This window comes from Terrapene carolina, unplaced genomic scaffold, assembly GCF_002925995.2.
Source record: "Terrapene carolina triunguis isolate 2854851 unplaced genomic scaffold, T_m_triunguis-2.0 Scaffold104, whole genome shotgun sequence".
NCBI classification, from domain to species: Eukaryota; Metazoa; Chordata; order Testudines; family Emydidae; genus Terrapene; species Terrapene triunguis.
This window is the reverse complement of record NW_020664455.1, coordinates 2,656,677-2,681,876: the sequence shown is the minus strand read 5'-3', so window position 1 is coordinate 2,681,876 and position 25,200 is coordinate 2,656,677. Positions and strand designations below refer to the sequence as shown.

The 25,200-nt window shown below is 42.5% G+C and overlaps 1 protein-coding gene and 1 pseudogene across 1 annotated transcript in view; both read right to left on the bottom strand.

Annotated features, from left to right (window-relative positions):
- The window catches only part of LOC113406563 (metalloprotease TIKI2-like), a 234,584-nt gene that overhangs the window by 117,409 nt on the left and 91,975 nt on the right, over positions 1 to 25,200 (bottom strand). The window lies entirely within an intron of this gene.
- Positions 17,083 to 17,791, bottom strand: LOC112102842 (annotated as a pseudogene).

Genomic DNA, 25,200 nt, shown 5'->3' with positions numbered 1-25,200 from the left:
ACAACTTTGAGGGGCTGGGCCCTAATTCCCATTGACTTTCAGCAGCACTGAGGCACCCAGATGTCATCTGTGCCTGTGAAAATCTCAATATGGCAACTAACCGCCCCTCTGCTACGGAACATGGTTGAAACACATCAGAGGGCAGCATGGGGGTTTGCTTGCACTGATCTGACTGTACCATATCTGCACGGTAGATAAACAGAATGCTTTTCGTTTCCAGGCCAATGCAACATTCTTCCACAAGCAATAAATTTAGGTTTTGTTTTTTAAAAAAATATTTCAAAAAGGTTGAACTACACAAAGATTCAGCCCTGAAAATTCTAAAATAGCCCGGCTGCATTTTCCTTGCCTAGCGAGCGATCAAGACATATCGTTACAACTTCATTCAGAAATGTCATATGGAAATGTCATTCTGATACTAAAATGATGTTTCCAAACGTATGGTCAGTTCGTCGAAGAATTTAGTCTCATTCATCTCTCCTATTGGACAGAAAATGGACAATAAATTATTGAGGCCCAGAACGCAAATAACCACTGACAAAAAATACCAGGCTGATAAAGGGAACAGATGTTAGCTTGATTTTCTTTTCTACCTTAACATCTCCCGTTATCTCCTTATTGTTGAATGTTGTTCCATAGGCTGTCAGCTACTTTGACGCTGGGTCTGCTTTCACCATTGCTGTCTCTCAAAGTGGTTTCCGCAATGGTAGCAATGAGACAGCAGCCAAGGAAGGCAGTTGTGTCAAATGGAAACCAGTAAAGCGCTAGAAAAAATATATGCATGCTTTCACCAGAACATATGGACATAGGCATATGAGTCCCACATTATTCCACTGTAGGAAGCAATCTCTGGGCAACAAAACCTTTTATTTTCCAAATGCCTTTCATTAAGGTGTACTGCCTAAAAGACATGGAAAGGTGAGATGGTAGTGTGGTGTAATGGATAGGGCTAGGACTGGGAGTCAGGAGCACTGACATAAGGATTTGCCGACTGGCTCAGACCTGCAACTTCTGTAGTCTAATCTCCTCTCACCAACAGTGGTCAGTCCCAGATACTTCAAAGGAAGGTGTAAGAACCCTGCAGGAGCAGCTGTAAGATAATATAACCCCCACAATAGATTTCATCCTGGTCTCCAATAGTTACACAGGCACAAGGTTTAATAGCCCTTCTGAATGTTTGTTATCCTTAAAGATGACATCCATATAATAGCCAACTCCTTTCTGAGTCTTGCGAAGTTCTTGGCCTCAATGACTCATCAAGGTATTTCATTTGATCACTTTTGAATTTCCCACCATTTAAATTAATTGAATGTCCCCATGCTCTTCTGCTATGAGCCAGGGAGAACAGACATTCCTGCTCTACCTTCTCTATCCCATCCGTTATTTACAGACTTTTAACACGTTCCCTCCTCTTCATCATTAAACATCTGTAGCACTCTGGTTTCTTTTTAAATGTATGGCATTCTCTTTCTTAAAGAGCCAAGAGATTATTAATGACCACAATGGGAAAGCACCTCAGATTTTCATCTCGTCTGTAAGGCAGCACTTCCTAAGACTGTGCAAAGTCATTGGCTCACTGCTGACTCACAGGGAAACGTACTGCTTATGAAATCCTCTTCAGCATTTCCTATAGCAACTTGGAGTCTCCTAGATACCCTCCCCGCCACAGACTGATCATGCCTTGAGACAGAGTGCAGGGAGTTTCCAAGTGATCATGCACTCTGACACCCATCAGTTCCCCACCCCAGAGAATGCTGATTAGGCAGGGCTGGGTGAGCTAACAAGCCAAGCCGATTGGCTCAAGACCGATAAAGAGGCATAGGATGGACATGCCAGCGGGGAAAGAGGAACAAGGTTAGCTGAGCCAGTTTCACAGAGGCCTGAGGGAAGGGAATCTTCTCCTCCTCTGAGGTTCTGAGGAGAGGACTGAAAATACAGAGGATATTGTAAATAGTTCTGTCCCACTGGACTGTGAAAGTGTTGATGGAGGGAATGCAAATGAACAGCACAGTGGATATGTAGTCAGTAGAGTCTGAGCTGGTTTCTGTGGGGCTAGAAGGCAGGAGTGGACCGGGCTACATGCCTGAACTTGATTAGCCTGTAAGATACGATGCAAATACAGGCCAAAGAGATATGGCTGCAGGCCAGCTAAGAGATTCATTTGCTTAGAAAAACAGCCCGACCACTAAAATATGTAGCAGAGTGTGCGATACTGTAAGGATAAAACTAGATAAGTGTCTATCCCTAACTGAGATCAAAGTGATTTTTTTAAAGCTCGTCCAGTGGCACTTATATAACAAATTCAGTACTAAGTAACAAAAACTAAAGGGCACACCACCTTGCATACCATCCTTGGCCCACGGATACAGCACTGAACTGGGAGAAGAGAGACCTGGGTTTTATTCCTAGCTCCACCACTGACCTGTTGTGTGACCCCGGGAAAGTGACTCCACTTCTCCGTGACTCTGTTTCCTCTACTACTCCTGGTCTAGTAAAGCTCTTCAGAGCAAGGGCTATTTCTTGGTAGGTGTTTGTGTAACCCACACACCTTCTGGTTGTGGTGTTCTGTCCCATCTACTGGCACCAAGACCACTTAAAAAGAGAGAGAAAATGAGACTGCTCTACAGCCTTAGCTAACGGCCAGTTGACTTTTTGGCTCATGCACTAAGCTGCAGAGGTCCCCGGTTCGATCCTACCCGCCAACAACTGGGGTCTGTCGGCATTACATTTGTACAGTGCCTAACACAATGGGGCCCTGATTTCTGTGGAGGTCCCCCCGTGCTGCTGTGATATAAAACTCTTACTGGCTTCAGTGGGAGTCTTGCCTGTGTAGAGCCTGCAGCATTTGGTAAATACATAAGTTAGGTCCATGTTTCTAAGTGCCCCATTCTTGAATGGAAGGATGTAAATGGAAAACCACATCATTCATTTTTTAAAACGTATTATTGTGATGAGTCAAAGTTGAGTTTTTATGGCAAATCAAGGGAAACTTATTTTCCCAATGACATCTAGTATGATCTTCATTTCCTAAGTAGTTCTACTTTGAGTTTTAATACCCATGGTGATCTACGTGATCAACACTAAAGGCCTAATCCAAAGGCCAGTGAAATAAATGGAAAGATATCCATTGACTCCTCTGGGAGTCAGATGAGACTATACAGCACGACTTTGATCTAATGCATGAATCTGCCTTTGCTGTTGATCCAAAGCCCAGTGAAGTCAACAGAAAGATTCCCATTGACTTCACTAGGCATTGGATCTCGCAAGCTGTTAATATAACCAAGAGCCCATTAGCATAATAATGTTTATACTGTGCATGTCTGGATTTGTTTGTTCCAGGCTCAAGCTATACCAAAGAACAGAAATAAAATAACCACTTTGCCCTTTAGAAAATGTTTTAGAAGTTTAACAGACACAGTTGTTACCAAATAAAATGATACCAGATTTGTGGGATGAAATTTATTCTGGACTCAGTTACTTGAAATTACAAAATCTATTCCAAGGGTCTCTTTAATCATAAATGTAAGTTATTGACAAAATAATCGAGGACGGGCAGTTTGGATTTCAATAACCATGGGAAGATGTTGCGAAACCAAGAATCTGAAGTAAGTTCCATTTTGTCATTGGGAAATGCAAAACTGTCAGTCTTATTCGTGTATTGATATAATGGTACCTTGTCTTTGGGATATTTTTTTTCTTTTCACCAAAGGATAATACATTGTGGTTCAACATTGTGGTTTCCCCCTCAAACCATGGATTCTTTTTGCTTTTTTTACACATAGAAAATAGTTCTTATTATGGAAAAGACAGCAGCGGAAGCAATGAGTTATGGAAGTTATAGTTAGGCAGGCGGTGAGTGGATTGGCCAAAAATTGTGCTTATCTTATTTTATTTTTTACACTACCTCCACTGTCCCTACCCTAACTGACCTGTTTGTTTTATTCACCTGTTATGTGCTGTAAGATGTGGGGGCCCAGAAATGTCTCTTACTGTGTGTTTTCACATCACTTAGTACAATGGAGCCTTGTCCAGTTGGCCTGTAGGTCCTACAAGAATATAAATGTTAATTAATAATAAAGTTATAGAAAAGATCCAATCTCTCTCATATCTAATATGCCCTAATTATCTCTCTCTCTCACACACACACACACACACACACACACACACACACGCACCTTTTAAAAAGTCTTCCTTGGCATTCATCAGGCTAATGAACCCAGCAAACTCATCAAGGTAATTTGTTAGAATCTTGATCACCAGGAAACTTCTTCTGGAGTCTTTTCAAGTCTATTTCAAATTTAACTTCAAAAGCATGCTGTACACAAGAGGCTGTACACAAGAGGCAGAGTCTAGAGCCTAGAAGAGATGATGGAAATTCTGAGTTTCTAGGTTCTGACCCTAACTTTGTCAGCTAATTATTGGGCCTCTCTGTTCCTCACTTCCCCCAGCTGTAGGATGGGTAAGATTGGGCATGGCTGCCCAATCGTTTGGGGTGTAAATAGCAGTACGCACCAAAATACTGTGCTGTTACTCACCCATGGGGATGCTGCAGGCACGGAGAAAAGGTTCCTAGTTGGCATTCACATAATCCTCTTCAAACAGGACTTACATTAATGCCAAGTAGGAACTCTTCCGTTCATGCCCACAGCGTCCATACAGGGGAATTATAATGCAGCACTTTGGTGCGCACTGCTTTTCACATCTCTGTAGTCCAAACTTTCAGGCAGTGTAGAGACGCCCATACAATTGTTACTACCCTACAAACAGGAATGTGGTAAAAATTAACTGATCTTATTGTCTGATCGAAAGCTTTCTCGATGGGCCTGCTTCAATGCCCAATGAAATCACCGGAAAGCCTCCCGTACTTCAGTGAGCTTTAGATGAGACTCTATATACATAGTCTATTGCAGTTGTTCTTGTTATTAATGATGATGATTATTGGTCTCTATGCATGCCATGTGTGCTACAACAATAAGAAAAGAGGAGAGCATTAACAAAATTAAATCTTAATTAAATCTTTGTCTAAGTAGCATGTCCTAAATTTCTGGTCATCTGCAAAACAGCTGGTCCACATGCTCTCACTCTCATTAAAAGATTTTTTAGAGTGTAATTTGGATGACAGTCCATGAATTATTCACTGCCTATTGCTGCAAATTCATCTATTTTTGCTTTTCCTTCCCCTCAACCCTCCCTGTATTTTTTCTCCCTGTATCCCTGGGATTATTTAATAAGGACAGCAGAAGAGCCAGATGTTTCTGTTGTAAGGGCAAGCACAGTACCTGTGGGTCATGGGAGGTGAGTTATTAAATGTAAATTGCCTATTATTTAAAACTTTCCAGAGCTTGGCATTTTTCATATCAAAATCCCACAGAGCCCTAAAAAGACGTTGTTAGTTTTCACCATAATAAAATTTCTAACAATGTATTAACTTATCAAATACATTTCAGTAATAAAGCTCCTAATCCTGACTGAGAGGAGACCCTTTTTTGCTAGCGATTTTGTTTTCCATGTAATTTCATAGCATCAGGATGTCCTGCCACAGTTCTGGAAAGAAAGCCAAGCATTCCAAGGGATATAGGTTTTTCGAAGCATGTCTTAGCCCTGTTGCTTGCCAGTTACAGAAAGAGCAACTTGATTCCCAGCCATTAAAAAAAAAAAAAAAATTCAATTCAATTAAATTTCAAAAAGAGCCACGCTTTCTCCCCCTCCTCCATCCTTCAGACTGGAAGAACTTTGTCAGAACAGCACATTAATAGAATAGCAAAAACACATGCATCTTTGATATAGCAAAGACGAATCAAGTGCAGATTCAGGACAGAGACTGCTAAATGGCTCGGACCTTCACCTGCGTAGCTGGCCACCTAGCAGACACTATGAATGTTTTACTTTCTACTCTGCTTTGGTCAGATAATAGAGTCGCTATTTATATTTTCACTGTGTGTGCTGCAAGGGGTGTATTTAGGGTGAAATTTACCCAGAGGCAGAAGGCCTAAGGAAAGTTTTCCACATCACTGAAGCTTTGTATGGTTCTTCCCTGGATCTCAGATACAGGGACCACATAAGAAGTCTTCATACCCTGGCACACCATACATGTGCGCCATACCAGCCACAAAATAAACTTTTGCAGAGGGGGAGCCATTGGAAGTGGGCTGGTGAAGGAAGCTACTAGATTTGGACTTATATGGATCCAGTAGCATTGGGCCAGTGACTGGGGTGCCCCACATAATGTGCCATATCTTTGAGCGAAATAGATTTCACAGCCCCGGTCCTCACTGATTTCATGACCAGAACTCAGTTCTCCCATAAATCAATAAGACATCACTAAGTGCCTACAGAGGCAATTGGAGTATGATCCAGGAGCCATTTAAGACAATAAAAAGACTTCCATGGACTCCGATGGACATTGGATCAGGCCTTTTTAGCACATATTTGAAGGGTGCAGGCATGAGGCTGAGTGACGTCTGCTACCAAAGAAATGCAATTGTAACGCTTAAATGAACTGCCCAAATGTTTTTGCTTTTGTGCAATGGGGAAATATACAGTGGACAAGATACAGGTGTGGTTTACACATGTGAAGCTCCATTGACTTCAGAGTGATGATGATTTACACCAACTGAGGATTGGACCCACTGTGTGAAAAATAAAATGCAAAAGAGTAGAGCTGGTCAATTATTACAAACACAAATGTATTCCCACCCCATTTTGTTCACTACTGGTGAACGTTCATGTGAAAGGACTTTTGTTCTCAGCAATGTTTCAGAATGGCCGTTTTTCTTCCCAACACCTATTTGTTCCCAAAGTCACCCAGTTGGGGAGCAAAGTCAACATCATGTGATTTAGACCACCAATCACAAATCAATATACAGGGAAAAGTCATCAATAAGAGTTTATGAAGAAACCATAGGCTAGATTGAGTTCACATAAGTTGGTCTGGGAACGGTTACAAAGAGCAAATATTCTTGTGCATTTGTGAATAGGAAAAAAAGTCTAAAGGTATTAAATAATTTTGTAATGAATAATACAACCAGATCAAGAAAACATTTAAATCTGTACTTTCACTAGGCAGTATAAGCATGGATATTTCATCACATACAGCCATTTAGAAAGCAGACATTGAAAGCCACTTCATAATTTGCAATACAGCAGAAAGGAGTTGGTCCAAATAAAACACTTTCTTGTACCAGAAATGGTATTTATTAAAAACTGGAATTTGGATAGATCCTATTTATAGATCATTTATATTAGTTACATATTTCCTACACATACACATGTAAAATATGATCAAATACAAATAAAATAAAATAAAACCCACCCACAGTTCTATGGAGTAAATTTACAAATGAAGTATTTCCTTTTTACAGGCACATCCTCAGATATTTGAGGATTTTGTTAAACTTGAGTCTAACTCCATTTATGGACAAGACAAGCTTTGAAGAACAATCGCCTACCAGTAATCTTCAAAACATTCTGCAATTAGGTGTCAAGGCACAAATAATTCTCTTTAGGACAGGGATGCTGGAACAATTTCTATAGTAGGGGTGCTGGGAGCCATTGAACCAAACTGTAAATCTTGTATATAATGGAATCCACTTCCAGACAAGGGGTGTGGCAGCACCCCTAATTCCAGCACCTATGCTTTAGGATTTACCATGTCATGATGGTGACCTGAACTAGATTTGAATAATGAAGGAAAAAAATGATGGCCTGGTGAAGAAGCCTCCGGGTACGTCTACACGATAAATCGATCCCCGATTGCTCTGCCGTCGACTCCTGTACCCCACCACGGCAAGAGGCAGAAGCGGAGTACAGCAAAATTGCATGCTTTTTTGAGGAGTATCTGTCTTTTTGTTCTGTGTTTGTACAGCGCCTAGCACAATGGGGACATCCTCCATGACTGGGGCTGCAAGATGCTACCATCATGCAAAGGAGAAATAATCAGAGTCAACTATTCAGTAATAATTCACACATCTGCATGTAATTAGCTTTTAGCCAGTTTGGTAAGGCCACTAAATACAGAGTGAAATTATCACTGAAATGGCTGCCAGCATTGCCCCCCGAAGGCAACTTTTATCAATGTCTTGTCCTTTATTCTCAAGAAAATATTCCTTAGCCCTCAACCCCTCTTGAAATCAATGGGAGTTCTTGCACTGACCTTACTGAGAGTTGGATCAGGTAAACTTGGCAGAGAAATTATTTTGAGCACAGAAAATAAGTTTTGGAAGAACCCAGCTTGTTTTCTTAAAAGAAAAAAACTGCCGTGCACGGGGCAGGAAATAGCACACTCATGGGTGGTTTCCTCCTCACCAGAAGTTTATACACTGCAGCTGAGACAACACAGTGCAAAGACTTAAGTTGGAGTTTCACAAAAAGGATTCCCACAGCAGTGGGGCTGGGTTTGGATCCCAGTAAGGGATGGTCTTTTGAGGTATGTACATATTGAAGTATTTGATGCCATTCCTCGTGGGGTGGAGTTATTTTTCCTAACAGGATGTATCGCCCACCTTCCATTCCAAACAGCGAGCAGTCAGCTTTTCAGTAGGCAGTTTTCTATATTTTCATTTACCGTGGTTCCCCTACAGAAAACAGGCCCAAAGACATTGATGGATAGCCCCAACCCTGAAGGCCATTTCAGTATAAGCTGTTGCTGCCTCATGGAACCACGGCTGCTTGTCCGTGAAGTCAAACACAGATTCAAAGACTGATCCGTTCTGGAATTTGTGCCTGACATGGTGTCCATTAAGTTATGCAAACATGCTAATTGGCAACATAAAATAAAGCAGCAATCTCTTGCCCTTCCAATAATGTTTCCTTTGGGGCTCAGCAGGGAAATGCCGCTAACATGAATGTTTTGTTAACGTTGGCGACAGTGACTGTAAACTATACTGGAAAAAAATGTAATGGATATTTCAAAAGAAGCTCAGGTTTATAATTTTTTACTCCCCAATAAGCCAGACATATTTGAGGGAATAGAAACCCTTTGCATGGCTTGTTCGGTGGCATTATGGAGTTTAGATGCAACTGTTTTACTATTTATCTCTTGCAAAGGTCTGGCGTGTGGCAGTGTTGTTAGTGATTTGTATTACCGCAGTGCCATAGGAGTACTTGTGGCACCTTAGAGACTAACAAATTTATTTGAGCATCAGCTTTCGTGGGCTACATCCCACTTCTTCGGATGCATAGAATGGAACATATATTGAAGAGATATATATACACACACATACAGAGAGCATGAACAGGTGGGAGTTGTCTTACCAACTCTGAGAGGCCAATTAAGTAAGAGAAAAAAACCAGACTAATACGGCTGCTACTCTGAAAGCAGTGCCATAGATCCCCACCCAGAGTGGGACACCATTGCTCTATAGACACTGTAGAAACCCCTAGATATAGACACTGCCTGTCTGAAGAACGTACAATTTAAATGCAGAGAGTGGGACAAAGGAAGCATTTCTATTAGCTCCACTTTACAAAACAGACACCCAGTGAATGATTTGCCCACTGGGAGTCTGTGGCAGATCTGGGAATGGAACCTGGAGCTCGAGTCCCAGTCAAGGACTTCACCTAATGGGTCATCCTTCCTGCTGTATTAGTGCAGTCATGGTATACAGGACCATGCCCATGTATGTTAGAACAGAACTTGTCCCTAAGGCCAACCGACACATCTTGCACTGTTATAGCCCTCATGCAAGGGCTGATCCAAACTGGCCTGTGTGGCTTAGAAGAGATAGCAGAGCGTTTTTATGCACTGAAACAAGAACACCTAAGGCCACGCAGGTGTAGATCTAACAGGATGTACATTTCCGCACAGTGAACAGACCCCCCTGGCCCCATTCCCTGTCCTCACTCACTGGGCCTCTCATCACACGGCGTAGGAAAACTCATTGACATGCCAGGATATCCTCAACCCTGGCCCCATTCCAGCTACATACAATCCCTTGCAACCCACCTCAGCTAATCTCCCTGCCACAAAAAGCTTTCCTGACCTCATCCAACCTGCCCTCCCTTCCCTCAACCAGATTAACCGCTCAGCCTCTTTCTGACAACACTCAGCTGTTCCATAGTAACAGAGTGGTCAAAGCCAAAAGGTCTGTTGTGCCCTAACAATCAAACCTCCTTTCTCCCATAATCACAGCCCAACGCGCTAAAATTGCACAACAGAATGGATGGATGAAAGGTCTTTCTTTCCTTTCCCTTTCCAGGACAGCAGAGTGTCCCCCTAGTGGTATGAGGGTGATACTGCAACGGCGCATCAGCTGTCCAGTCTGGAAAGTTCTTCATGAGTTGTGATAGGCATTCATTCACCCATCCATTCCCACCATGTTTTGTATCATTCCTAGACCCACTGCCCTATCAGGAACACAGATGGATGCCTACTGCAGAAAAGGATCTGGGTATTATAGTGAACCTAAATATGAATCAATACTGTAATACCATTGCAAAAAACCCAAACCTCATTATGGGATGTATTAGCAGGAGTGTTGTAAGCAAGACACGAGAAGTAATTCTTCCACTCTACTCAGCACAGCTAAGGCCTCAGCTGGAGTACTGTGTCCAGTTCTGGGCACTACAGTTTGGGAAAGATGTGGACAAATTGGAGAACGTTCAGAGAAGATCAACAAAAATAATTAAAGGGCTAGAAAACATGACCGACGAGGAAAGATTGAAAACATTTGGTTTGTTCAGTTTGGAGAAGAGAAAACTGAGATGGGACATGATAACAATCTTCAAGTATGCAAAAGGTTGTTATAAAAAAAGAGGATGATAAATTGTTCTCCTTATCCACTGTGGACAGGACAAGATGTAATGGGCTTAAATTGCAGCAGGGAAGATTTAGGTTAAACATTAGGAAAAGCTTCCAAGCTATAAGGTGGTTAAGCACTGGAACAAATTACCTAAAGAGGCTGTGGCATCTCCATCATTGAAGGTTTTTAAGAACAAAGTAGAGAAACACCTGTCAGGGATGGTCTAGATCAGGGGTCCCCAACGTGGTGCCCGCAGGCGCCATGGCACCTGCCGGGGCATCCATGTGCGCACGTCTACTGGCCGCCGGAAAAGCAGCTGCCGAAATGCCGCCGAGAAGCAGCAACGTCAAGAAGTGCTACTGCTGACATGCCACCGAATTTCGGCGGCAACGCCTCTTGACGTTGCCGCTTCATGAATTTCGGCGGCGACGCCTCTTGACGTTGCTGCTTCACAGTGGCATTTCGGTGGTTGTTTGTCCGGCGGCCACAGTCATCAGCGGCTAGTCGTCCGGGCGCCCGCCCCACGGAAAAGGTTGGGGACCACTGGTCTAGATAATACTTAGTCCTGCTTCAGCACAGGGGACTGGACTAGACGACGTATTGAGGTCCCTTCCAGTCTTATGTTTCTATGATTCTAAGGCTATGCTGTGGTCCTGGGGCAACCAGACTGCTGTCATGGCATAGCTTGTGATCTGCATAGCTAGTTATTCAGATGGCTAGAAATCCCCACAACTGCATCTATGCCTGGATACAAATTCCACACTCCCATATACACCTCTCTTGCCAAAAATATCTGCCTTTGCTCCTCTTCCCCTTTAAAACCGGTTGGGTTTGACCAGTTAGCTTTGGTTGAACTTTAGATAATTTAGTTATTTCTCTTGCGTTTGCGTGTGTGCGTGAACACAGAAATAAAGTGATGTAAAAGACAGGAAATTCTTTTGGTTTGTGTTCTTGGTGTTCAGCTGGATGTACAAAGTGGGTGAGAAGGAACTTACTCACAGTGGTTTTGAGACTATTGGGAAAAGAGCAAACTTCTTCCTCACCCTGACAGCTGGGAGCAGAAGCCAGGACTACAGTTGGGCAAAAACCAGATGTTTCAGGTCACTGGCCATTTTGAAAAAAGTCAAAAAAATTCATTTCAGGTTGAAAAAAAACCATTTTGCTTTGACAAAACTGAAATGTTTCATTTTAATTTTGATCATTTTTAAATGTTTTCGATTTTACTAAAGTCAAATTAAAGACAATTTTGGAATGAAACGCCATTTCAAACCAAAATACTGAAATGTTTCATTGTGAAAATTTTGAAACAAAACATTTTTTTTGTTTGATTTGGTTTAGCTTTTTTCCCCAAAATGAACAATTCATGAAATTGACCCAAATTTGCGAAACATTTTGGTGTTGCCAAGTCTCCATTTTCTACAGAAAAATGTTTCAGATGAAATTTTTCCCAGGTCTCCCCCACTAACAATCCCCTGCTCTGTCTGGCTTTACTCTAGCTTCCATTACACTTCTTTCCACAAAGTGGTCTGATGAGAGGAAAGCTCAAGTGGTCTCCAGTTAAGGCTCAATGAATTATGTTCATTCCCAGCACAAGTTTTTGGCTGATAAATAACAGCTTCATGCACCAGTAGCATACAGCACTTAGCCTGTTTAATCAAAGGCCACTCTCATGCATCAGTTGGCTTTGGGAAATCATGTTTATTCACTGGAGTAGTCTTGAACCATTATGCACATTTATCAGCAAACCACATTTATTTTATGTTACCACTGCAATCACCCAGGCCTTTACAGTCAAGCAAGTGGGAAAAGGAAGAGTGTGAAAAATAAGTGCCTCATCTAGAATGAATACAATGAATACAGGGATAGTCCCAGTGACTTTTAAAAGGACTTGTAGGGAAGGAAATGGAGCAGCAGGAGAAACAGAATGAGCATTTTCTAGGGTTGTTGTTATTATTAATTCGTATTGTAGTAATGCCTCAATACCCTGACAAAGATCAAGGCCCCATTGTGCTCAGTGGTGTAAGAAATGGTCCCAGCGCTGATGGGCTTACAGTCTAAATATACAAGAGAAAGAAAGGAAGTATTATTACCCTCAATTTACAGGTGGGATTTCAGATAAAGAGGAATTAAGTGACGTGGCCAAGGTCACACGGGAAGTCTGTGGCAAAGCCATGAACTGAACCCAGAGCTCGTGAGTTCTAGACTAAGGCCCTAAATACAAGACTATCCTTCACATTCCTGCATACTCATTCTGACTCCAGGCTTTGGGCTTGCTATACATGCACATTTTCAAAAGCATCCATACATTTTGAGGCCCAACTTGAGACATTTTAGGTTTAAAACACTCGCTGAAGTCAGAGGAAGCTGTTGGTGTCGAGCACTGCTGAAAATCGGCCCAAAGTATCAAGTTGAGGAATCAAAAATTGAGATACACTTAAATTAGAGAACACTTCGGAAAATATTGGTTGGGACTTCGATGAGCTTTAGGGCTGGTCTACACTTAAATATTAGATCTCCCTAGCAATGTTGCTCAGAGTTGTGAAAAATGTTGTGCCCTGACTCCATAGTTAGGTCAACCTAGCCTCCAGTGTAGATGCAGCTAAGTCCACAACAGAATTATCCCATCAACCTAGCTACTGCCTCTCATGTAGGTGGATTACCTACATCCTGGAAAAATCCCATTTCACAGATGTAGGAAAAGTCTACATGTGCCGTTCTCTAATGGCTGTAGTGTAATCATCCCCTTAGTGTACCTGGTGTAAAACAGGCATGAAAATACTTACCTATCTCCAAGGAGTGCTGTGAGATTTACATTAATCTCATATATTAATGTACGTATTAATGTATTAATACATATATTAAAGCATGCTGGGAATCTTTCATGGAAGGGAGGTAAACGTGCATCTAAACCCAATATACTATCACAAAGATACAAAAGTTCTGAACTTGCAAATTTGTGTTTTGAAACAGCAAACGCTGGTGACCACACACCAAAACTAAGTCATGCATGTCAGAAATGAGACATTTGGGATCAAATTGCACTATTCGTTTACGTTGAAAGAAGGAAAATTCTTGGTTACTAAATGTGTTTCCACCAGGTGTTTTGATAGATCTGTTTCACTGAGCAAAACCTGCCTGGAACATACTTGTCGGTGGAAGTCTGAATATTAAACGCACCTTTTTAAAGCCCAGGTGCCCTGATTAGCCTGCCTTAATTGATTCTAGCAGCTTCTTCTTAATTGGCTCCAGGTGTCCTAATTAGCCTGCCTGCCTTAACTGGTTCTAGCAGGTTCCTGATTACTCTAGTGCAGCCCCTGCTCTGGTCACTCAGGGAACAGAAAACTACTCATCCAGTGACCAGTATATTTGCCCTCTACCAGACTCCTGTACCCCACTGGTCTGGGTCTGTCACAGCTCATAAGACATATCTAGACAGATCAATACGAGTTTAACATTAGAAGTAGGGCTGGGCAGGAAACAGTTTTCCCATTCCATGGGAATGTTCAGGATATTTTCCCGTCCTGAATCAGGCCAAAGATTCGAAACCTTGACAATTTTCGCAAACTGAAAAAGCAAATAAATAAATAAATAAAATCAGATTGGGTCGATCAAAGCATATTGTTTCCAATAATTTTGAAATGTTTCATTTGAAGCTCAACCTTTTGTATTTTTTTACAGGTTTTTTTTATCTTACATTAACTAAGTTTTAATCAAAAGTTTGTTTTGAACCAAAAAGCTGAACTCTTTTGTTTTGAAATTTTCAAAATAGCGCATTTTGACAATTTCAAAACTTTTTTTATTTCTTTTTCAAAAATCTTTTGAAACTGGAAATTCATTGAAACCGATCGTTTCCAGCAAACAGTTTTGATGTCAGCAAATTGACATTTTCTGATGAAAAAGCATTTCATCAAACAATTCCTGACCGGCTCTAATTATAAGCAGAGGTAGCCATGAACCAAAAGTGTATGTGCAACCAAAACTACAGTTGCCCATGTGGGGCTCATGTTTCTACTTGACAGCCATCTTCTGACCCCTAATTTCCCAGACATGTGTACCCCCCCTCAATTTTTCATTCAATTACTGGAAGTAGGAAGAGCCAATACACCCTGACCTTTGAGGCAGTGGAACCAACTGGAGGGGGCTTGAGGGTGTGGGTCCAAAGTTTGTACACTTACAAAAATTCCATAGGCTGCGGAGCCGAGGGGCCCATGGCCAGACCTTTTTTAAGCAGTGGTCCCATACCAAACCAGTATGGCTGCTGCCAGAACAGTGCGGCACATCGCTCCAGCTAGTCACAACCCCACTGACATTTGACCCAGTTGCTTCTCTATACAGACAGGTGGGTGGCCAGGCCAAATTTCAGTCAGAGCTTTTGTCACGGGGCTGCAATGCCACTCAAATTTGGCCCAACCACTCTTCTGTTTAGATGGAGGAGCAACTGGGCCAAATAGTGTTACCAGCTGAAACGGAGGGAGTCTATTCCTGTACGCCAGTGTGCAGGAGACTCCGTTGAGAACTGCACACCTGGGGGCACCAGATCATGCACCGTGTGGGTATGAGAGAAGGGAGACTTGGAGTCCCTGCAGGAGGAGGGGGGAGCAGGGACCGGAATGTGGTCCCTGCCAGTGGGGGAGGGGGCAAGGAGCAGAATTTGCCTCCCTCCTCTCTTCCCCTTGCCCAAGAACTATCTCCACTGGCGCCACTGCTTTGTGGTGGTAGTGGGGTTCTAGACCTGCATCCAGATTTTACTGCTCAAGTCCAGCTCTGTTTATAAATATTTCTGGTGGAGGCACAGAACTTGCCACAGAACTTCATCTCCTCCTCCAACAGCGAAGCTCCAGGACAATAAAACATATTTCTACCCATCAATACTTGCATGTAGCAGTTTGCAAAGCTATCGCAGGGGCAACCATTTATGAAAATCCGGGTATGGTGAACCAGGAGAGAGAACACTTCCATTCCGCAACTGCATAGAGGAAGGACAGCAATGGGATAGTAAAATATTGAGAGAGAGATGTCCCTCCCATGCTTCCCCAAATCATTTGCTCCTATGTTATTACAATTCATTCAGTATTTTGACTGATAGCGTCTCACAAAACATGTAGCACTAGGAATCCAGACGGGAAAGCAAAAATATAAATCACTGCATTTTTCCAGGATGGAAATTCTTCATTCAGCTGAAACCATTCTCTGGAAAGCTGTCAGTTTCCTAACATAATAGTTCTTGTTAGCCTAGAATATGCTTCTCCCCCCGCCCTTCCCACCCCACCCACTGGCGTAATGGACAGCACTGTCTTGTTGGAAGCTTTCACAATTTCTAGTTAACAGGCAAGTCTAGATTCTTCCTACGCTGACAAGTTTCAAGGAGTCTTACCGCAGCCTGGGCAATGGCAGGATCTATTTTCACTGGATAATTTTTCTAACCACCAGACATCTTCTCTCAATGTTGTAGCTGAAGCTTTTTTGGCTGAGTGTGGACCAGGAGGGCTTTACAAGAAATTGAAACAGAGCAAACCTTTCCACCGTCCGACACAGGGTGGGCTCTGGTTTCTACTCTGATCCCAAACATTGGTTCAGATCTACAATGTTCAGCATAGTCATACAGCCCATCCTCCCTTCCACCCCGTTTATCTCACTCAGCTACCTCCTCTCACCCTGCCACTTAGCTCTGGCTACTGGAGATACAGGCCTTCCTCCTCGGTCCAGATGGCTCTTTCCCCTTTACCCCATGGGACACCTAGCGCTGTACATTTTGGGGTCCTATGGCCCATCATTACCAGCACCCTCAATCCATTTAAGGCCTTCATGGGGGCAGAACGCATGTTGGGCAGCAAGCCAGGGAAACACACTCCCTAAACCCTAGATCTACTGGGTATTTTTCTCATAATCTCTAGTGAAGCTCCTCATGAACCACTGGAAATTCCCTAAACACGTGCTAGGGTATTATAGTTACATTGGCCATGGATAAGTAAGTATCTACCTAGACAGTCAGTATGGCACGCTAGGGATTATGGGATGCTATATGATGTTGGCACAGTACAGCCAAAGACTGAGCTGATGAGTGTAGAAAGGAAGGGAGTGTATCACTCCTTTCTGCTCCCATGGGCTGGTGACTCACCCACTCCAAAGCCACAAGACAAGATTTGTCACACACACCAAGGTGTAAGCAGTGCAACCTAGGGATCGGAGCAGGAGTCTGACCTAGTGGTCAAAGCAAAAATTGAAGGGTGGAGCCAGAGGTGTGGTCAAGAGACAAGCCAGCGGTTGGAGCTCGGAGTTTGGAATCAGGAGTTCAGAGGCAGGCAGGGATTAGGCCTGGATACTGCCTGGCTGTAATGATTCCTCAGTTAGTGAGCTCTTCTGTCTGAGGTTCCACTAACGTGGTCTCTGCTTTCCGTGATAGCTGTCATGCCTCTTGTACCTGTGTTTTCACCGGCTGGATGTGATTGCGAGCTGTCACTGAAGCTTGATGTGCACCTGATTGATATGCAGCTTCCGCTGCCATCTCTGAAAGACATAAAGAAGTCATCCAACTGGATTCTAATTTCAGGAATTCTTGCTGCTTTGGAGTCAGCACAACTCTTGCTCCTATGATCACCTGCCATACTGCATCCACCTCTTTGGAATTCATTTTCCCAAGAAGCTCTGTATATTGCTGGTAGAAACACACCAGTGTGTGACCCGCCTTTGTATACTCTGTTAGTGCTTCAGTTAATACATACGTTTTTTTGAGAGAGAAGAGTACAAGTACCAGCAAAACTGCCTTTCTAATCAAGGCTTCATGACTGAGAGAAGTGGGCTCATGTTTTCCAATAGTTCCATTCTCTTCTACTCAGACCCTCTAATGGCTTCTCTGAAGGACCCACATTTCAGGAAGTAGTTTACCGAAACGGCTTTTCCTGTACAATAGGGACTGCACACAAGGCTACTCCAAAACCCACTTTATTCCATGGGCCACTCAGTCCTGAGAAATAGCATCTCCTAGCATTAACTAGAACAGGAATATCTTGTCTGAGGAGGGCGCAGCAGCCCCAGAGCCACCAGCCACACATGCACAGCAGACACCATCTCCTTGGGACCAGAGCCGGAGTAAAGCAGGCCAGGAGGGGGAGCAAGGCCTGGACAAGATGCAGATCTGGGGCAGCTGCACGCGTGGAATGCATTGTGCAGCCACTGTGCTGCTGTGGCTCCAGGGCTTAAATGGTGATCTGTTGGCTCTTCGGACCAATCAGGGAGGACAGTCACTAAGTGCGGGTCTATTGGGCCCAGCCCAGGACATTGGGTTGCTAGGCAACCATGCCCAGAGGCAGCTGAGTTGCTGACGAGATTAGCCAATAGCACATTCTGATAACCTTGGGGCAGGAACCTCCAGACACCAAATGGGGATGAGAATAGAAACCAAGCAATCACCCCCAAGCCCTTGGAAACAATAAAGGTTGCCTGGACTCTGTGCGAGCAGATTGGTTGGTTGGTTGGGAGTGGTGAGGGAAGGGTATGTGAGTGCCCTAGGATGGGAAGTGGATACAAGGTTCCTCCTTGAATATTAAAATTTACAAGATACAGCCCTGCCAGCAGACTTAGAACTGTCAGTCCAGCACCTGCCCTGCAAACATATCTTGTAGGTTCTTGATCGCGCATCTGTATTGCAAAAACAATTTGGCACAATGCTTAGCCCTTTGCTCCAGCACTACAGCTGGAAAGAAAGTGGTTTTCCCATCCTTCAAGTGTTTGAGATTTTTAGTTTTTTCCTGTCCCAAACTGGAACAAACATTTGAAATCTCCCAAATTGTCATGAACCAATAATTTTTAAAAAAAAAATAAAAAAAATCAGACCTGGTTAATCAGAACGTTGTGTTTTGATAATTTTGAAAATATTTCATTTTGATTTTGACTTTTTTTCTAACCTTTGTTGTTGCTGTTAGTAGAAATAAACTAAAATTTCAAACTGAAAGGGGTGTTTTGAACCAGAAAACAAACCTTTTCATTTTGAAAATGTCAAAATGTTCCATTTTGACAATTTGTAACCATTGTTGTCCATTTTTTTTTCAAACCAGGCGATGCAGCCAAGCAGATCCTTTGTGTTTCAGTTGATCAGTATTTTCTCAAGTAAAAAATGTTTAGTTGGAAAAGTCCAGACCAGCTCTGTCCAGCACAATAAGAAATCAGAGTTCTTGAGGCAATGATAAGAATATGTATGTTGCACTTTTCATCCACAAAATATTATAGTGCTCCTGTGAGATAGGCAGGTTTTTTATTCATTTTACAGATGGGTTAGTGGAGACTCACCTAGATTGATCTGAGACCTATTCAGTAGCAGATCCAAGACTAAAAAGCAAGTGTTGCCTGCTCTATCTGCTTAGATGCACTCCTTCCCAAGACACTATTAAGCTGCAGTTTAAGACCACAGAATTAGGATTGCTCTAATGCATTTCAAACATTGAATAACAAATATTGTCATTAATTACACCTGCTATCCCATAGCAAGGCATGTAAGCCAAAACTAAAATGCAGAATGAAGAGGACAATCTACTTGCCACTCACAGGGAACTGCAGCTGGATTTCCTATGTGACAGTACTATATACTTTACTGTGGAGTGAATGCTCTCTAGTGGTTAGAGCAGGGGATTGGGAAATTGGGATTCCTGGGTTTTGCTACCTGACTCTCACACTGACAGTGGACAAGTCACTTGTTCCCTCAGTGCCTCAGTTTCCCTATAGATGAATGGGTACAATAATACCTATTTTACATGGAGGCAGGATTAGTTAATGCTTTTTTGTTTGTTTGTTTCGGCAGTTGTGCTCTCGGAGGTTGTTTTGTTGTTTGTTTTTGTTTTTTGCTGGGGGCAACTAGAGTATTTAGAAGAAAGGTCCTATATGTCAAGGCAATGAATTATTGCTGAATTTAATTTTGTGAATGTGAAAGAACAGTTGACGGAAAAAGGAGAAAACATTGGAATACACTTGCCAGACCGTCTCTCTCTTTATTTTAACCCACAGACTCTGCTCCTCAAGTTGATTGCTGCTTATCTTTACCTAGGGCACCCCGGATTTTTATATGATTAAAATTTCTTTGACAATTGCTGAGGATTTACAATGTGAAATGTTTCAGTTTTCCTTATATTATGTCTTGGCATCAAAGAATCCGCACTCGGGTCCTAAGTACTGGATAAAGATGATTTCTAAGGGGAGACAAATGAATCAAGACCCTGACACCCATCCTTTTTTCATATACATCTGGTTATTATTGAACTGAGGCTTTCATGTTTTAATGATAAATTGTCTTTGCCCGCTGTAACAATGTCCCCAGACGGCCTGTCTAGGCTGAAATGTCTTCTAAGAGCATCTGCTTTTGATCTATGGGGGTTTTAAATCTTTGGATCTAATCTCAACCCTGACTGACTTGAAAGCCGATTTCCACAAAAGTAGAGTGTTAAAACTTGTAGAAACCCCTTAGAAGGGATCATTTGAAATTATTTAAGAGACTATGTTGACAATTATATTCAATATGTCTTTATGATCATTTTTCTGCTAATATATATAATATAGTCTTATATTTTACATCTGTCTCCAATATTAGAAAGAAAGAGAGAGAGAGAGTGAGACAGAGAGAAAGAGAGAGAGATTTCTTGCAACAAATGCTACAGTGGTATTTCAATGTAATCTGCATATGTTGTGGCTTAATCCTCTAATAAAGGAGGCCTGGAAGCTTTCCAGAGCACAATATTTATGCCCTGTGTATCAATTAAGATAATTGCCAATTAAATGATATTTCAATTAAAGTAAAGTGACTTATAAAAGATTCCTGCTTGCTATTAACTTGTTTATGTGTGCAAATTGGAAGTGAAGTTATATGGGATTTTCTTCAGATGCTCAATGTGGTTCACATCCAGTATATAACCAACACCATCACCTTGGGCTCACCAGTCCATTACTAAGGCCTGGTTTACCTGGAGGGGGGTGGGGGGGTTCGATCTAAGTTATGCAACTTCAGCTACGTGAATAACGTAGCTGAAGTCGACGTACTTAGATCAATTTACCGCGGTGTCTTCACTGCGGTAAGTCGAAGGCTGACGCTCTCCCGTCGACTCGCTGCCTGTCGATCCAGAGTGTAATGTAGACGTGCCCTAAGCTGCAGCTCAGTGGGGTTTCTAAGGACTGAGAAGGTATACTGAGCTCAGTCAAGAGGAATCACTCGCTTTGCTATTAGTAGAACAATATGTGGAACAGATAGGCCAGACTCTCCTCGCAGCATAAATGGGAATAGAAGTTGGCCAATATGTGTGTGGGATTTCTGTGGCTAAAAAAGGAAAACCATACTGGTCAAATGAAAGAGAACCTGGAAATCCTACAACATATGATGAAAATCTTCAATGTGCTAGTTTGTCTACTAAACCCACTGCAATGCACTGCTACATTTTATGTACCGTATTAATGTCAGTGATAGAGACATCTTGAAGCGTTCAAAGTTTAGATTTGGGTTGGATAAGAATTAAAGGTAGGATAAAGCAGGACATTTTGAGCGGAACATCTCTTTCCCACAAACAGTGGTGGTTTGAATATAATGGAACCCAGATTGAAACCACCCCTCTTGGGGTTTGAAAACCCAAGTCCCAACAACTAATTTTTTTGAGACAGATTCTCTCACAAGATTTCCAGTGCTCCCAGCTTCTGATGGGACCACAGACACCAGGGATCAGCCCATTCCATGATATTTCAGCCCTGCTGCCCTTATCCATGTCCAAACCCAGAAGCAGAGGTCAGAGATGAGGGGGATGTAAAAACTCATTGGTGAAAACAAAAATGAATCAAATATTTCAGAATTGTCAAAAATGGCTTTGGGTTTGGGTCCGAATATAAGGAAACATTAAGAGAGGTGGACTTATTTTCTCTAACCATCCCTCATTAACAAAATGCTTCAAAACACTGCGAGCCAATACATACTGATGGCTTTCTGAACCTCTTAACGAAAACGTACTCAATTATTTTTTTTAGACTATTATAAAACTTGGCAGGTAGAATAAGTGAGTGGGCTGGCAATGTACAAGAAATCCTAATATGATAGGAGCCTCATTGGTGTTAGGAAATACGTGGTTTAGGGAGATTAGTTTATCATATATTTTCCATCTCTCTTGCATGTTTGTTGTCAAATCATAGGATCCAGTCTGGAAACTGACGTTAACTAACTTCTACTTAAAATGTGTTTTGCAAAGTAGGTTATTTGCAGAACATTTTAGAAAAAGAAGGAGAACAGTTAAAAAGGGTTCTCTCTTTTATTGTTTTCAGGTGGCATGGATTTCTGAATTTATAAGGGAGTTCCCAGCTTTGATATTATGGCTGAATTCAGAACCCCCTCTTCCGATTGTACAAACTGCCCCTGTCAGAGCTTGCTGCGGGCTGCCAAGTGGTTTATACCAGGACTGGTCCAGTAAGAGGCACTGAAGGAAGCTCCTCCATGTGAAGAAATTCAAGCGGTCCCTGAAAATGCCCCAAAAGAGGCCCATTTCCTGACTAAGCTAATTTGGGGGTGGAGTTGTCTTGTTTTCACCTCATATAGTTTCCCTGAAAATGTTTGCAGGTGGCCAAGTGAAAACTAACAGTTTCATACTGCTCTGCTAACGCAAGCGCAGTGCCTCCATCCTGCAATGGGACAAGGACATTCTACTTCAGATAACCTGAGAGCAATGACCCAAAGCTACTCCTAGCAGAAACCGGGACTGTTGATAGGAAGTGAGTTCAACTATTTTGCAGCTTTCACCAACCCAGGAGTGAGCCCCAGAGGTGCTTTGCAACCAGGTAAACCATCTCTGAAGCACCTGTGTCCCCATGGGGTCATTCTGCTATATTACATCATAGCAGAAGCCACAGTGGATGAGGTCTGTCCTCATATTATACTAGCCACATAAATAGATAGACTAGTGGGGAGAAGAGGGGAAGGAGGAAGATCAAAGTTTTCCTCACTCTACCAGGTATGTTTATATCATGCTTTGAAGCACTCCCTGCCATACAGTCAGACTGCAGCCATCTTTCATGCCCACGGCCTTATCTGGAATAGTCCCCCCAGTCAGAGTGGAGAACGAGCAATTGGACCAAGCCTAGGGCATGGTGGGTGGTGTGCCGGATGCATTTGCATTGGCTTGTCCTCCTCCAAGAACCTCTACAGGTCAACACACAGCAAGCACCCACAGCCTTCTGCATCTGGCCCAGCAGGGATATTTTCTGTTGGAATGGGTCAGAGTCAGCGTGCAAACATTTAATCCACTGAAGTGAGAGAGCAAGCCAGCCAGCTATCCCTGATGGCATTTATCCCTGTACACTCCCGTATCCCTGTGTAGATTCCCCGACTCTTCTGTTGAGTGCAGTTGCACATTGAGCTGCTAATGCACACTGATTTCTTCTTAAGCTTGAAAGCACAAGAGGTTAAATAGATTTTGATATAAGAGCCTACAAGGAACACTCTATTTAAAAAGACTATGCATCACTGGCTGCAACTGAAAGGATGATGAGTGGTAGGAGGAGATGAAAGGTGGTTCAGACGTGGGTATGATGACAACAGTAAAGGGAAATTAAATACACTGCAGGGAAATGAAAGTCATAATCATCTTGGGTTTGCAGCTCATGAACAGTGAAAGGCTTATGTGATGAAACAGCAGGTAGAAGTGCCCTGAGACTCAGGTTTTAGGGCCCCAAGGGTTTCAATTTGACATTCAAGCCTTTTAAAGTTTTACGAGGGCATCCAGGAACTCCTCCTGCTCAGCCCCCCTCCGCCATGTGCTGTGCTTTTTGATTTACACGCCCTACTGAATGTACAATGAATTCCAGGAAATAATTCAGAAACTGTGGTGGGGTCATAATTAAAAAACTTTAGTGCAGTTTTAAATCTCTGCTAATGCCCGGTCTAAATGCAAAGGGGCAAGAACATCAGCTGGTGTAAATCGGCATAGCTCGAGTGAAGTCAATAGTGCTTGGCTAATTTACATCATCTGGCAGAGTGTGATATTCCCATTTAAAACAGACACACGGTGTCATGCATGGGGGCAGACATTTAAATTCAGCCACACCTTGCTAATTCACACATTGCTAATCCACAAACCTGAGCATCGCCTCTCACAAAATATGGTGCAGTGATTTTTCTCCACTTCCCAGCAAATATTCAAGAGCAGACAGCTGTAGCAAGGTCTCACATTGCTAAGTCAAATCCTGAAATTCATTCTCGGGCAGAATCCCTATTGATACATCTGCAAAGACTCTCCTGTTAAAAGCTACCCAAAGAGAGCTATTTGCAGTGCATAACAACTCCTCTACTGAACCAACAGATCCTATACTTATGTACCAATCGATGGCCTTATGTTAACTATCTATCTATTTACTAATGCTGCTTCTATTAGCTAGACTTCTTGTAACATCTCCCAGTCTTTAGTAGTTCTTTACAAATGACTAAAAAGTCTCTTCCCTCCGGTCCCCCACTTAGAACATAAGAACGGCCATACTGGGTCAGATCAATGGTCCATCTAGCCCAGTATCCTGTCTTCTGACAATGGCCAATGCCAGGTGCTTCAGAGAGAATGAACTTCCCTTATTGTATCACTCAGAAAATAGAATATGTTAACATTTTCAAAAGTGGTTGATGTGGTCAACTTGAGAAACTTAACGTGTCTCAAACTGGGCACCCAAAGTCAGTAGCCGATTTTGAAAATGTTGGTCCCAGGCTTAAAAAAATAATAAAAAATGGTATGTCAAGATCCTGTTCATCAAGAAAAAAATTAAGGATGCACAAAAGGCAGGTGGGTGCCAAATTCCTATTGAATGTGATGACATTTGTATGTCTAGGGAAGTTGGCACTGATCTGTAATTGAATCCTGATCATCATGGTCCTCCAGCAGTTGTGATTAGGATCAGAAAATCTGCATTTGGGGGAACAAGGAAGAAATATTTTTGTGGGGGCGGGGAATTTTTTGAAAAATGGGGTTATTTGAAATCGTCAAAGAGATGGATGAGAAGGCAGAGTCTAAGTGCAGTGGTGAAAGGTGTATGATAAATTACCCCATGTCTCTAAAATTGATCGCAGAGTTCCACCATTGATTACATGGGTATCACCTAACTTTACCTCTTCACACTGAAATTTCCTATGGAGTGTGTCAGCATGGTCAACCTTAAAGCCAGCATTTCCCAACTTTTGAGTGCTTGACATTGCAACCTTAACATTCTTTTAATGCAGGGTTTTCTTTTTGTTTTGTTCGGTATGTTATATAACATACAGCATGGTCAGTACTGTACAGAACAAATTGCAGACGAGGGTTCTGGCCACAGTCTAAAAGCCCAGTTCCTGCTCATATGGATAGTCATCCTTTAGATGAGTAATCTCACTACCTGCAATAGCCTTTGTGGTTGCTAAATCCCCCACTCCCGTGAACAGTTCTGCAGTATGCATGGGATTAGCAGTCTCTTTGCAGATACATGACAT